General features: G+C 49.5%; 1 protein-coding gene across 2 annotated transcripts in view; it reads left to right on the top strand.

Annotated features, from left to right (window-relative positions):
- The window catches only part of USP25 (ubiquitin specific peptidase 25), a 1,331,637-nt gene that overhangs the window by 440,198 nt on the left and 875,346 nt on the right, over window positions 1–16,093 (top strand). The window lies entirely within an intron of this gene.

Genomic DNA, 16,093 nt, shown 5'->3' with positions numbered 1-16,093 from the left:
CGACGGGTGTAGATGTCGCCAGCTGTCTACAAGGCCATAAAGATCAAGGGTAGACTTAATTTCAGCCTCAGTTCGAGTGTTGGGAGGGTCTAAAGCATCAGCCCTGGTCTGTCTGTCAATAGAGCTATCCATCCATATGTTAAAGTCTCCGCCCAGGACCGTGTATCCCTTAGCCATATTGAAGACTTTTTCAGAGATTCTATGGAGAAAGCGATTTTGCCCTTGATTGGGTGCATAGAGTGTGGCCAGAGTAATCGTCGTGCCCCTTATATTGCCCACAACCGTGATCGCCCTCCCCTCATTGTCCGTCCATATGTCAAGGGTTGTCATTCGGAGGCATTTACGAACCAGAATTCCCACCCCTGCCTTTTTGAGTATACCCGAGCTCCAGTAGGTGAGCCCGATATCACGTGATGGGATGGCTTTCTCCTCTCCCTTCCGATATCTCGTTTCTTGAAGGAACAAGATGTCTACATTCGACCTTCTAAATTCCCTGGCCACCATCGACCGTTTTGTGGGAGAGTTCAAGCCTTTGACGTTGAGTGTGCAAATGCGTAATGTGTCCCTACGGGGTGTGAGTGCCATCTTGAGTGTAATTGTTGATCGTGGGCGGCCATTCCCTCTGTGCCACGGCACATTTCCTGTCGGCCATCGCTATGCATGGGTCGTCGTGATGGGATTGGTTCCCAGAGAATCCCATGGAGACCGACGACCAACTCGTCTGGAGCATATCGTGGGCCTCGGTGTGCGCAAGGTGTGTCTGCGTGTACGTCGTGTCAAAATCAGTGTGAGAAGTGTGTTCCCCAACCACCCCCTCCCCCACCCCCCTCCCCGTCCCCAACACATTCGGCGCCCGATTCGCCCAGGTTGACATCACCCAGCCGAACTCGGACCACCCGTGAAGACCGCAAAACAGGCGGTCCTATCATAATAGGATAATATATATCAGTGAGCCCCCAACTTTTGTGTGCACTTAACGATAACAATAATTCAGTAACAGAGACATTTACCCTCCCCCAGGAGCTAGCGGAGCAGAGATATTATGCCTTATCACATTTCTAACATCTGCGAGACATCGAGCTAACAATACCTCACACTTGGAGGAGGCGACCTTTCACAGTCAGTCACATATAGGGAGGTCGACTCGCACATGAGAGTTCGTAACCTCCGTGGTGAAGTAATTTTCCCAGTTTACCTCTAACCAAATAGTATGTCAAAGTACCTCAGGCACCCTGTCAATGTTCCATATCTTGGGAGGTGTTCATTTTTCTGTATTTTCTAGAGCCTGGAATCCTTCTTCGCCGCGAAGCCTTGACTTTCCATTCACCACCAGATGATCCTTGATCCTCATGAGAGGGAGCACCCTCCGGCGCACCCAGCAGATCCGTCGTACAGTCAGCAATGTCTTTCTCCGAGACAAGTCTCATTGTCGAGCCTTCCCATTCGAAAGTGAGGGAAAATGGATACCCCCAGCGATACCTGACGCCCTTGTCTTTCAACATTTTCGTGATCGGAGAGCACTTTTTCCTCATCGCCAACGTGAGGGATGACAAATCCTGAAAAAGTGAAATGACGGAGTTCTCCAAGGACAGCTGTGGGGCGCTTCTGGCCTTGTCCAAGATTCGCGCTCTGTCCGCATAGTTATGGAATCGGGCCAGGACCGATCTCGGGGCCCCCGGTCTACCTCCGGCCCTATGGATGCGGTCAATTTTAGGCGCGTCAATTGAGTCATCGTTGTATAGGAGCTTCAGGATGGCATGCAACGATTGCTTCAGGTCCAGTTCGGTTTCGCCCTCTTTCTCAGGAAGACCAAATATTCGGATATTGTTCCGGCGCTCCCTGTTCTCGAGGTCATCGACCTTAAGGCGCAGTTCATTCTCTCTGTCCGATATATCTGCGATTCGGTGATCCATCTGTGCTTCCAGCACATTCAGAGATGTTTGGTTGTGCTCAACCTGTTCGAGCCTATCGTCCATTTTGTCGATCCTCTGCGTGATCTTGTCTATCCTATTGCCAATATCTGCTCGCATGCCCCTCATTTCGGCAAGCAAATCAGCAACATCCGCCTTGGTCGCGGTGGCCTCGGATCCTGCAGTCGACATTATAGAAATCAAGGAGGGCCCTGGGGATCTGGCAATTGGTGAAAACGTATATTTCGCTAGCCTGGTTTTAGGGTCCATAAAGGGAGGCCTCCCACAGCATCCGGGTCGTGAAGCGACGTTAGCACCCGCCAACGCGGGGGACGTGACGGACCAAGCCACCAGGGCCTCCTGAGCTTTGCAGGGGGGGTGAGGGGTCCGCCTACCGTGTCGCGGTGGGGGTATCAACCGCCCTTGGCAGAGGTGCGCAGCCGGTTCCACGCGGAGGACCGAGAAGTGCGCCGGATCAGACTCAGAGGGCGGCACTTCCCGCGTATACGCAGGCCCGGGTTGGGAGTTCCGCGGAACTCACGCCGCGCCGAAGGCCTCAAAGCGCCGGCGTTAATTTCACCACGATGCCGCTTCCGATTTTCTCCGGGTTTTCTCTCAGGTGGGGGGGACACCTTCCCACGTCTCTTGGTCAAAAATCAGCTCTGGGGGGGGTCTCGAAGTGGGGGCTCACTGCCACTTTCCGGACCCTGTGTAGAGCGCTCACACGGAGAGGCGACTCATCCGCGCGCCCCCTGGTGGCCGACCCATCCTAGTTGGGTATTTTAAGTACCATAGGGACTTCCTTCCAAAACAGATATTTTGGAATTCCCACCAGATGTGAAACCCATTGTGCCTCCTGCTGCCTTTATTACATCTTTCTTTGCTCATATGACTTAAATGCTTTGTTTGAAGTAACGCCTAAACTAGAGTTAATGTGGCATCTTTCTGTATAGGATGAATAGTGAGGCAGTCTACGTTTTTTTCTTTCTATGCCCCTTCTCATGCTTTGGTACTGAACTGCTTTCCCAATTTTCTCCCCATCGCTTCACATTGGACACCTAATGAAAGGTAGAGCAGGGTCTACAAATCTGGCAACCATAGCACAGACTGGAAAGAAGGTGCAATATGCGTGCAAGTGGAGTTGGAGTCATCCTCTTTGATTGGGCCCAATATCTGTGATCCTGCAAATGACAGCCTATCCGGTTAGCAGACGTTCTAGCTGGTCCAAGTCTTGAATAATATGCTTGCCCTGAATGGCATCCCACTTATGTCCCCTAAAGTCTTTAGCTTCTCTATTTGGCTTGTTTGCTGAGCATTCCACCCATTTGCATTCCGTTTTAGCCCCCACATCATTTGGCAAAAATATTAAGTTGGTGGTCCTGCATTGGGAAGCAAAATGCAGATTCTGCTTCGCCAATGGAATGTACGCTCCCACTGATGGAAGCACGATATGGATTGCCAAAATCTGTCAGTTTGAACCCATAAATGTTAACACATTTTCCTAAATGCATTTAACGGTATTATAACACCCTCTTTTAACCTCATGTCAAAGAACATAGTGCTTTAAGTTGAAGGTACTTTAATCGCTTTGTAATTTATACCAACTGTAGCATTGAGTTATCAAGTGTTCTAATTGTACAATTTGTAAATAGGCCTCCAATGTTAATAGTTAGACATTTTCCCATAGTGGAAAGGCAATTGCCAGGGCAAAACGGGGAAGGGAAAAGAATTCACTGCAACAGAAGATTGGTGGATGCAATGTTTTGAATAAATCTTAGTCTCTGCCATTGCTTTGGTCAACTTTCTAAGCTTCCAAAACGACAGTTTTCCACCTGGCTTGTCATTGCAGAAGGTGAAAGACCCATGTTGAAATCAATCTTGGTCCAACCCCAAAAGGGGTAGTGCAAACCGAACTGCTAGGTCACATCCATTCTGCACAGACCACAAGCATTTTTGGCTCTTGCTACCAAGTCAGATCTCATCACAGTGCTAACATACACTGAATGTGGATGTGCTGTTTTAGGAAGCTAATGGGTGTATTCCACATTTCTCACCACCAATACTCTGTCCATACTCTTACGTCCCGTCCCCTTTCCCCCATAATGTATGGGCGCCCCTTCCAAGGGACGGGAGACGGAAAGTTTTTCACTAGAAAAACCCTTCCTCCCCTTTAAATTTAGAGGCATGCTGGGGCGCGGCCCAGGGAGAATGCGCTGCCCTGACTCCGCCCTCTGGCGCCACACCTCAGTCCCCTTTCCCGCATCTACGGGAATGGGCCAAATTCACCAGCCCTCCTGGGTTTGGCTTCGGCCATGTAATTCCACACGCGGACACTTCTTCTTAGTCTTTTTTTTGTCTTATCTATCATTCAGGTACTAGGTCCTCAGGCGTCACACTCCTCCCGGCGCATGTCGACTTCTACAGGGTTCAGCAGGTGTCCATCCTGCAACGGGCTCTTCCCAGCTTCAGACCCCCACATCCTCTGCCAGAAGTCACCTCCAGAGGATCTCAAGAACTTTGTGAAGCATTGAACTAGGCCCAAGGTAGGGCTGATACTTTCCAGCGCACCCAGGGACTCTCCCATGCGGAGTGACCAGCCAGGTCCTTCTACCGGCATGTGCACCGAAGCTGTTACAGCTACCAGCCTTCGGGTCGAGGGATCCTCCCGGGTGCAGTGGTGAGGGAACAGAAGGTTCCTTTAGTGGGTCTACAACCGAGGCGCTCTGCCCTTTTACCGCCACCATGGCTGAGGGGCTACGCCCTAACACCGGCAATACGTCCAAGGGGGCACCTAAATGCAGCTCTACCGACCCCAGGGTCGAGGGTGTCACACCTACTGGGCCGATGCCCAAGGAGCAGGGTAGGCCTCATCATCCACACGCAAGATTCTTGGACGAGGCCGGGCCCAGCGGGCTGAGCACCATGTCGCAGGCACGTGGCAGGCAGCTTGACAAAATGGCTGCCGCACCAGAAAGAGGCACCCGTCCAGCGCCATTCCAGGAATTCGGCGAAGAACGAGTGTCAAGGTGGGACTGGCCTCCACCAGGTACATGGCCTACAGTCTACCCCTCATTTGCACAGGGCAGCTTTCCTTTGCGTCCATATGGACAAGGTATACAGCGGCTCCAGCAGTCCCCCGCTACTCCATCGGCACCCCCCCCCCCCCCTGCCACCTCTTTGGCCAGTGAGGAGGTGCTCTTCGAGAAGTTCCTCGGCCTCATGAAGTCTCCTCAGATGGGGGTGATCATCAAAGATGCCATCAGGTTAGTCATCCCTGCCATGCTAACCGCACCACAGACGCCTCCATTGGGCCCCTTGGCCCCAGTGCAGCTACCTCCTTTGGCTCCACAGCCAACTCTGCAGCCTTCTCAGCCTCCAGCTCCGGTCCCTGTACCCCAGCCTCTGGCACATCTCCTCTTCCTCTTCCTCCTCCTCCTCCACAGGATCCTCCAGATCCGCAGGATACGGACGAGGAGGAGGATCTGGACACGCCATCCTCAGCCAGGGCCTTCCACGAACGTCTTGCTAGCCTGGCGGAGTACCTGAGCCTCCCCCAACCCGAGGTAGAGCAGCTGGGTAAAGGGGGTTCTGGCTGAAGTCCTCATGCAACGCCCCTCTGCCAACACGGGGATTACACTGCAAACCCATGTAGGCTCCCTGGCCAAGAAGGGTTGGCTCGAGCCCCACTCGGCCAAGCCGGTCAATCGACACCTGGATCCTCAGCCACACTCCTCCTCGCTGCGGCATCACTATACTCCAAGCCTCAGTCGTCCTCTGCGGCACTGCTAGGCAAGGAGGAGAAGATCTTCGAGGAGTACGGCAAGAAAATCAACTCCAACAAATCCTTGCACCTTCGTCAGGCCAACTCAGATGCCATGCTGGCTGCCGCACACCAAAGGTATGGCGGGAAATTGCAGACTTCCTCCCAGAACTCTGCACCCAGTGCAAATCACGCTTCAGGGTGGAGCTAGCTGAAACCAAGCTGGTGGCGCATGACCTCCTGGAATACACAGTGACTCATATCGATACCTCGGGCCGTGCCATCTGCATTGCTACGGACACGAGAAGAACAGCCTGGCTCTGTGCAACGAAATTCAACCCGGATGTCCAGGAGCACATTCTAGATCTACCGTTCAAGGGGGAGGGGGGACCGCTTCCGCTCCTCTATGGACGCGGAGCTGGACAAAAAGAAAAACTGCTCACAAACTGCAGTCTTTATCCATTCTTACAAAGACCACGCCCAAATCATACACTGTATCTCAGCAGCCCTCAGAAAAGGGTTGTACATATGGAGGGTTCTGCGGCTTCCAGGAACGCAGATCCAGGCAGCCAGACCGCTTGCCGCCTCAGAACCGGCGCAAACAACAAAGTGGGGGGGGCTAAGGGCTTTTTCCAGTCCCCCTTCTCAGCATCACCATCTGAGGGAAAGAAGGCATGACGCGCCCCTTCGTGTCCATGTGTCTCCAGTGGGGGGCAGGCTTGCTCTCCTTGCACATTTCTGATGCAAGAATTTCGCGGACCCCTGGATCCTCTCTGTAGTATCCACGGGGTACTGCCTTCCTATCCCAGCCTCTCCTCCCTCCTCCACTCCCACAGGTTGGGACAGCAACTCTTTTGGCGGAGATCCGGTCGCTCGTAGAGAGCCAGGCAGTGGAGGAAGTTCCAGCCTCCCAGCGAGGCTTTGGCTTTTACTCCAGGATTTTCGCCATTCAGAAGAAGAAAAAAGGCGGGCCTGAGAGTTGTGCCTGACCTTAGTTTGTTTATTTATAGAGCGCGGCCGAACCCTCGGGTAGCTGGGCGCATAATCATGTGGACAAAATAGTTACATATCGTTGCGTGAAATCATAAGAAATAGGTACATGCATTCAATGTTGCATAGACAGGTACAATGACAGTAGCAAATACAGTGGATCGTGAGGACCGGGTTACAATATGGTCCGTTTCAGGATACTGTTAAATCATACGGTAGGAATTGGTGGAGACAGACAAGTGCGTAGAGGAGTGGCAGCGTGTTGGGTAGAGAGCCAGGATTTCACCATGGCTATGAATGGCCAGAAGGAGGCTTCCAATCTGATAGCGAGAGGGAGTGTATTCCAGCATTGTGCTGCAAGAACAGGGAAGCTGGAGCCTCCTGCTGTTTTTAGATTGAATTTGGGGATCTTTAGTTGGTGCCGCTAGGGAGTTCTGGTAGGTCTGGAGGTGCAGTCTAGAGAATTTGTCAGATAGGTAGCGTGGGGCAGTTAGTGATAGGCACTTGTGTGTAATGACAAGGGTTCTTAACTTAATTATGTCGCGGATGGGGAGCCAGTGGGCTTCTTTGCTGGCCGTGGAGATGTGAGCCTTACGCTGGAGGTTAAGAGCGCATCTTAAGGCGTTATTTTGTAGAATCTGAAGTCTATTCAGATTTTGTGACGTGGAGCCCAGGAAAAGTGTGTTACAATAGTCTAATTTAGACAATATCAGTGCTCTAGCTAATGCGAGACAACTGGAAGAGGATAAAAATGGTCTGCATGCATTGATACGTTTATTAGTGTAGGTGGTAGATGAGATGGTGGCATTTATTTGTTTTTTTCAGTGATATAGTGGAGTCAAGATACACACCTAATGTTTTGACCTCTTTGGATACTTTTATAATGTTGCCATCAGTGGTGAAGGAGTGGTACCTGGAATCCAATTTATTGAGGCGGGCCTGGGATCCTACGATAAGTAGTTCTGTCTTATCGTCATTGAGGGAAAGACTGCGTGGCCATCCAGGCTTGAATTTCTAGGTAGACTTCGTTGAGCTTTGCAACATCATTTTCATAGCAGCCAGTGAGTATGATGAGGACCTGGGTGTCATCAGCGTAGTTGGTGTAGCTGACACCCAGTTCTTCAAGGCGGTCAAAGAGAAGCTTAGTGAAGATATTGTAAAGTGGAACCTTGGGGGACTCCACATTGGATTGGGATAGGGTCAGCAGCTGCTGAAGGGGCGAAGACCCTAGTCGACCTGTCAGACAAAAATGACTGAATCCAATTGGTGGCATTCTGGGAGAATGCGGCAGCCGAAGAGGTGTTGAGTAAGGATCTGGTGATCAACCAGATCGAAGGCAGCGGAGAGATCCAACAGGAGCAAGATGGCCAGATTGCCCTTGTCTTTGGCTTCATCCATTTGGATTTTTAGATCCAGGAGGGCGGTTTCTGTCCCGTGCCTAGGTCTAAAGGCAGATTGTCGCAGGCCTAAGAGGTTATTTTCTTCCAAATATTGTTGTATTTGGAGGTAGGCTACTCTGTCTAATATTTTGAGGAGAAAAGGGACCGTTGTGATAGGTCTGTAATTTGTGGGGATGTTAGGGTCTAAGTTGGGTTTTTTGAGAAGGGGGAGGACCCACGCTGCTTTGAGGTTGTTGGGGACCACTGAATTCTTAAATGAAGAATTGATCAGTGAAGTGATGAGGGGAGCTAGGTCTTTGGCTCCGTCCTCAACCTCTCCCTGCAAAAATTCAAGATGGTTACGCCAGCTTTTATTGTGGAGACATTGGACAAGGGAGACTGTATGTGCTCCCTGGGCGTGAAGGACACGTACCTACACGTCCCGATTTAGCATTCCCATCGTTCTTTCCTACGGTTCAGGATCATGGGCTACCATTTTCAAAGTCCTTCCATTTGGCCTCAACTCGGCCCCCAGGGTCTTTACCAGACTCACGAACGCCGTGACGGCCCTCCTCAGAGCACCGGGCCTCCACATCTACCCATACCTCAACGACTGGCTCGTCAGGGCTACATCTCCGGAAGCAGTTCTCCACTCTTCCCATACCCTTATGAACACACTGCACGATCTGGGCTTCTCGCTTAACCTCAAGAAGTCACAGCTCCAGCCAACGCAGACTCTGACATTCCTGGGATTCATTTGGGGCACGTGCACCGAGAAGGGCTTCTCGTCGAAGGACAAAATCTCGACCATCAAGAGGGCCACCGCTCACTTTCTCAGCAGAGAGGTGACCTCGGCATGGTGGTACCAACATCTCCTGGATCTACTAGCAGCGGTCCTATTGGCCGTGCTGCACACGAGACTAAGGATGAGAAGGATTCAGCTGCACTTCGCGGCCTCATGGAATCAGGAGCGGGGCTTGCAATCCGAGATCAACGTTCCTCCATCCCTCCACTCGGTCCTAACATGGTGGTCCATGGACTGCAACCTACGGACAGGCAAGCCCTTTCGGCCACCCTCCCCGCAGGCTACCATCACCACAGACTCTTCGCTCGAGGGCTGGGGAGCCACCCTGGACGATCTCTCGGTCCACAGCACCTGGACTCGACAGGAGCAGGAATACCACATCAATTGGCTGGAGCTGAACGCCATCTGGCTAGCGCTTGGAGCATTCGTACCACTTCTTAAGGGTAAGGTTGTCCTCATCCAGACAGACCACTCGACCAGCATGTAGTACGTCAACAAGCAGGGAGGCACCAGATCCCCTTCTCTGGGCAGACTGGCAATCAGCATGTGGGAATGGGCCCTGGAAAATGACATTCACCTCTCGGCAGTCCACCTCCCGGGGGAATCCAACCTGGAAGCGTACAGGCTCAGCAGGCTGGGAGTGGACAATTATGAGTGGCAGCTAAACAACCTCGTTATTCAGAAGATCTTCAACAGGTGGGTTCACCCCCACTGGAATCTCTTTGCCACCTGGCACAACAAGAAGTGTCCCCAGTTTGCATCCTGGCAAGGTTAGGGCCCCGGCTCTCTGGGCGACGCATTTCACCTCTATTGGACCGGCATGAAAGCCTACGCCTTTCCGTCCACTCCTCTGATCCACAGGGTAATTTGCAAGATCAAGGAGTCTCGCTGACTCCTCCTCATTCTGATGGCTCCATGGTGGCCGGCCAGGTCATGGTTTTCGGAGCTACTCAGCCTCTTGGAGGTGCCCCCCATACACCTTCCGACGGGCAGAGTCATCCACCCTGCGCCAAGGAAACTAGCCCTCACAGTGTGGTACCTGAGCAGGTAACGCTTCGGAACCTTAGCCTCTCACAGGCCAATCTGGAGAGCATAGAAGGCGCCAGGAGCAAAGCCACCAGGTCCCAGTACAAAAGCAAATGACCAGATTCTGCCACTGGGCAGACTCCAAGGGAATTGACCCCTTGGCTTGCACTTTGGACGACATGCTCTCCTTTTTGGCGCACCTCGCTCATTTTGGCATACAGGTGGACACCTGCCGCACATACCATGCAGCCATTGGGGCCTACAGGGGGCCTACAGGAACTCGGAGGAAGGCATTTTTTCCTCCTCCAATCCCATCGTGAAACATCTGACGGGTCTCGCTAGGTTCTACCCGCCCGTCAAGAGAAAGCACCTGCTGTGGGACCTTAACATAGTCTTGGGCGCACTGGCACACAAACCATTCGAGCCAATGGCATCCGTGGACATCAGGTTTGTCACCATCAAGACGGCCTTACTAGTCAGCCTTACCTCGGCTCGTAGAGTCAGCGAGATCCAGGCGCTGGTCGCCTATGAGCCATATACCACCGTTCACAAAGACAAGGTAATCATGCAGACGCACCCGGCATTTCTGCCCAAGGTTCCGTCTGCTTTCCACCTGAAGGAGGATATAGTCCTTCCTATGTTTTTTTCCCGATACTAAGGACAATGCACAAAGAGTGCTGCACTGCCTGGATGTCAGGCATGCTCTGAAATTCTACTTGGAGAGGACCAAGGGCTTCCGCAAATCAGATGCCCTGTTTGTCACTTTTGAAGGCTCAAGACCAGGCTATCAGGCCTCTAAGGCTTCCATATCCCGCTGGATCTGCCATCAAAGAAGCATATGAGGGCCAGCACAAGCCGCTTCCGGCCAACGTGCATGCCCACGTGGTCAGGGCCAAGGCAACGGCCATCTTCCAGCGCCATGTCCCTTGGAAAGTCATAAGCAGGGCGGCCACTTGGGCATCTCACTCGGCTTTCTGCAAGCATTACTGTTTGGATGCCAGCTCTAGATCTGAAGCAGCTTTCAGACAGGCGGTTCTCAGAAACCCATTTGCTTAAGGAGGGTCTCCTCTCCACCCTGGGGGCTGCAATCAGTTGTAATCGCCCATACAGTATGGAGGAAAGGGGACAGGACGTAAGGGTAATTATAAGTTACTCACCGTAGTGACTAACATACTCTTAGTCCATAGTCCCCTTTCCTCCATACGTCCCACCAACCTCCCCCCTAATAATACTGGTGTCATTAGGCAATGTTAAATCTATTGTTGAAGCGTCAATGGGGACTGATGTGTGGCGCCGAAGGGCGGAGTCAGGGAAGTGCATGCTTCCTGGGCCACGCCCCTGTGCGCCTCTAAATTTAAAGGGGAAGAAAGTTTTTTCTTGTGAAAAAGGTTCCGTCTCCCGTCCCTGTCTTTATATTTTAGTGTATTCCTCTAAATGTAGGCACTCTTGGGTCCCCAACCTGCAGTGCCTGGCAGACATACAGGAGGCAGTGATGCATTCATTTTTACAGCATTTATCAGGTCTAACTTTGGTCTAACCAAGGAAAACCCACACTCTGTGCTTCTAGAACAGGAAATGTTTGACTTGACCAAATCTACATAATGTTGCCAGGAACATCCATTGACAAACATTGTAAGTTGTGTACATGTCCACCAGGCTGGCAGTTGGAGTTTGAGCTGATCGAACACAATACACTGCGCGGTTGGATATAGAATTTCTGAACCGAGGGACCATTAAGAATGGGCAAATCTCCTGTGAAAGATCTGTTGGCGTGGATAAAGGATCTGCTAAATATGCCAGCACCTCATTGACAAATAGTCAAGTTGTTTTCTTGTCTGCCAGATGATATCCCATTTAATTTTGGGCTTGCTTTGACTTGACTCACAAATGGTTTAATAACCAGAGTAATAAGGTACTGCAAAAGGCGGGGCATCTATAAGATTTCAACTCTTCTAGAAGAACTGGTTGAATAAATCACCATTCATTTCAGTCCTTGGACGGTGCATGATAGCTTGCAATATTCTTTTCCCTTGGCCCAAACCTCATTATCGCAACAACAAAAAAATGTCCAAATAAAATACCTTAGCTGCAATCCTTTGAAAACCATCAGAAGACCGGTCCCCACACCTACAGATAAGGGGTGTAACAGCCTTGTGCCCCTGCTTTCATCCACACAGCTCCATTGATTTGTTTGGACCAATAGTGTGTGTAGTTCCTCAGAAATTAACTATTATTTCTGCCTGATTCACAGAGGTAAACGTGTATCTTTGAATGTGTATGCATAACTAGGTACAAAGAAATGAGGATTACTACAAAACATTGTTTTCCAGTTCAAACATTTTTCTATTTGCTTACAAAATACCCCCATGGGGAATTGGACTTACTTTTTGACTCCCTAAAAAATAATTTTACTCCCAACTTTATTTATTGGGAGTAAACTACTGACACATCAAAATCTGGAGCTGTTGATCCTAATAAATCCTGCTTGATTGGGCCAAATGTACTGTGTTTGCAAATTCTATATTTGGTACATCAGGAATTTGGGAATTTTCTTTTGTAACCTCCTAAATGAGACCCATTCCTCCTGGTCTCTACCCATCTTTAGATTAAAACTGCCTCATCCATGGCCCCAGAAATTGTTTTGCTTCATGAGTTAAGAAGAGTAATAAGTTAACCAGTATTTGCGATTTTTGTTTACAAATGAGGACAGAACCACTACTGGGATACAGTAGTGTCAATAAGTCAAGGGCTTGTTTGTTTACCATCAACTCGTCATAACAGATCTTCGATCATGGTATCCTGGAGAGTTTATTTCCAACTCCCTCGGAATGAGCACCTATTTATGGGCCGAAACCCTGTAGCTGTAGGCACAATATGAATCCATTGCAGCAGATACTTCAGTTTTCTGGCTGAATGGGATGACTTGTAAAGTCATCTTTATAATCTGAGTGCAATCATTGCTGTTAGGCAAGATTGTATGCAGTACTCTTTGGGTGCACTACAACAACGCTGACCTCCTGGCAATAGGGACCCAACCTTTGGTATAAGTCTGAATTACACAGGTTGGTTATGTGGCTGAGCAGCCAGGCTTATCTCAAGAGTGGTCAATGTGAGCAGCAAGTTTGTAACACAGAGCTTCACACAACAGTTATTCAAATAACCTTTTACACTCAAGGTTTCTTGATTAAACAATTATTTATTTAACAGTCGGTTATATAAGCCTTCAGAAGGGAGCAAATCACATGTAACTTTTAAGTATAATTCAAAACACATGTGCAGTTGATTTAAATCAGTTGATACCCATTGGGGATGGCACACAGACACTTCCTACACCCTCAGGTGACTTAAATTGCTAGTACACTTTAGACATTGATTTATCACTGGTACATTTAGATCAGTACTGTTTAGGTTAGATATGGGAATACAACCTAGTGTAAACAAAACACTCAATAAACTGGTAAGTACTTTTGCAACCCTCCAATGCAAAGTTTATGAACCCTTTCCTGGGGAAAGGTAAAGCAGAGTCAGAGGTAGAAGAGTCTTTCAGGGGGACCAGGCAAGCCAATGTTAGTTGAGGGTGTTAAAAGCCTTGCACAAAGTTTTTTAAAGAGTTTGTAGAAGTAAAGAACTCTTGAAAAGGCCACAAGCTGTCAGGCTTGTGAAGGGCAAAGATGAATGCAACTCTGTAAGGCAACCAGGTCTCAATGGAGAACAAGTAAGGCTACATAACAAGAGGTAAGTCCTCTTAGGTGTACAGTACCTTTTGAATGAAGAAAACTGGACCCAGCTGCAATTCTGTTCTGGTGTAGGTCTGCAGATCCTTTGTTCCTGGCCTTCAGTCGTGGGGACAAGGACGACGACGTCTGGGGACTCCTGCACTATAAACTGGACGGTCGGTGGCAGCAATGGGCAAACTTCGATTCGGTGGCACTTCACGGTTTCAGCTGCTCACGTCTAAGCAAATAGCACCACTTCAGACTCTTGGCTGTTTAGATGGACTTTCCTTGCATCTGGGCTCCAGCACTCTGTTGAGGTGGCTCACTCGGTCAGTCCTGCTTCTTGGGAGTCCAGAGGGTCTTCCTGGACCTCTTGGCCAACTTAAAAGCAACGCACACAATCTGGGTTCCCCTCCCTGGCACCTCGGATCCAACAGCAGTGGAAGTACAGCCAGCTCCAAGAGGATGTCCAGAAGGGCTTCCTTTTGGAGTTGATTGGTCCCACCAACTCAAGGGGAGAAGCTGTCTTTGCAGGGCTTCCCTAGTCGAGGCGAATTCAGAGATTCAGCACAGCACTTGCGCACTTTTGGAGTTCCCCACGCACCCATTGGGAGTCACATAATGTCCGGGCACGTTGTTTTAGACACATCGCCCTTTGCGCTTTCACATTCACGTGAAACTCAGCTCCGCGTCATTCAGACGCCCTCCTCCTGCGCCACACACCAGGCGCGCGCGAGCCACAGACACTAGTCTGTTACGCTCCGCGCATGCGCACGCTCTAATACACTGATCGCGTGCGCATGCGCTTATAGAGCACTACCAACAGCTTCTTTACACTCCACTATGGGACCGCGCCTGACTCACAGCTCACGGCAAATTTGTTACAGCTACATTCATATGAAGCTCTACACAGGTGAGCACACTCCAGCCCCCCTGTGACTATGACCCTGGAAACTATTTGTTTCCCCACAAATAAGCCTTGACCAATTACGCTATCCCCATACAGGGTATCTTCATATACTGACATAGCTTCCCGTTTTCTTTTTGTATCCCTTTTCCACAGGGTTGCTTATTCAAAATCGGCCCGAGTACTTAGTCAACCACATGGATGTTAGTTGCAGCCTGTACAGACTGTAACACCAGTTCGTAGCCTATGCCTATAACCCCTACTAATCTCTGGAAGCATAAGAGTTTCCACACAGCTTCCAGGAAAGGTCAGTTACTGGACTGTAATGGCCCTCAGCCCTTCACTTATTTCTTGTACCAGCACCAATACAGTGACTTTTATCCTTCCACTTGCATTTTTATTCCCACAGAAACACTTGGTACCCTTTTCTGAGTGGACACTCTTGTCTTTGTTTACCTTTAGGGAGACCTGCATATATAAGGCCCCAGAAGAAGATTGTGAATTAGAACAATCGAAACGTCAGTGATCCTCGTGGGAAATTGACTAATGACCACACCTAAGGACCACACGGAATTCTCTTTGTTTAATAGACGTCAACAATCACAAGGAGTCATTGCATATTGATTGTACAGACCTGAGAAGAATTGCACCTTTTGCACTGTTCACCTTTGCCTTTGTTTATACACAAAGTTTTGACCAGTTTTTGACTTAGCCATGTCATGTTAAAATCATGGTGTTTCTCTGTGTTGTCTCTTTTAACCAAAGCACTCGATTTCTTTTTAAGAAAAACTTACAAGAATAGCCACAAAAATAATGAAGAGGCTACCACAAAACCAATCTTAGCTGATGGTTGTTTCTTCACCTCATGATTAGGATTTATCACTAATGCATGGGGTCCCTGGGAAGGTTTAAATCATAAACTGCTTAAAAATGATTGCAGTATTGAATTAGGGAGGACCGGAACACCCAATTTACACATATTTCGTCTTCCTTGTCAGTCACTGTTTGTATGTTTTCGTGTCCTTGTATCTGCGCCCGAGGCTTGCGAGCTACCGACGCATTATAAATATTAAAATAAAATAAAATAAGCACAGTGAGTTTCGGGCACCTCCCTCGCTTCCTGCCCATGCCAGACACACTGGACACTTCACTTGTGAATCCCGCCAAAGACAAAACGAACAAAGGGACCAAATCTGGTTTGGCGCGCAGAGTAAATCTCAAGAAGGGCCTTTCCAGCAAGAAATGGCGAAAAAAGAAGACTGGGGCCACGTAGACAAAATGGGCACCCATGGGTGCTTTACCAAGGCTGCAATTGCAGCCCACAGTAAAAACACATAATGTTAATAAAAAGTAAACCACTGCCACCAGCTGTTAATTGTAGAAAGGGTAACATAAATATGTTACATGAGAAACTTGACAAAGGGGATACTAAGTAACCCCTGCAGCACCCTATGGTAAGTTAGTGTGCGCTGGGTCTAGGAAGTTAAAATTTGTAAGTAAAGTCAATTTGACTTCACTGCTCTTGGAAACCGTAGTTTCACCAAGAGAAGGTATTTAAACCTTAGGGAAATCTAAGACTTCCCTGTGCCACTTCACTGAA

This window comes from Ambystoma mexicanum, chromosome 7p (genome assembly GCF_040938575.1).
Source record: "Ambystoma mexicanum isolate Mex_15411 chromosome 7p, UKY_AmexF1_1, whole genome shotgun sequence".
NCBI lineage: Eukaryota > Metazoa > Chordata > Amphibia > Caudata > Ambystomatidae > Ambystoma > Ambystoma mexicanum.
This window is presented reverse-complemented; position numbering and strand designations above follow the sequence as displayed.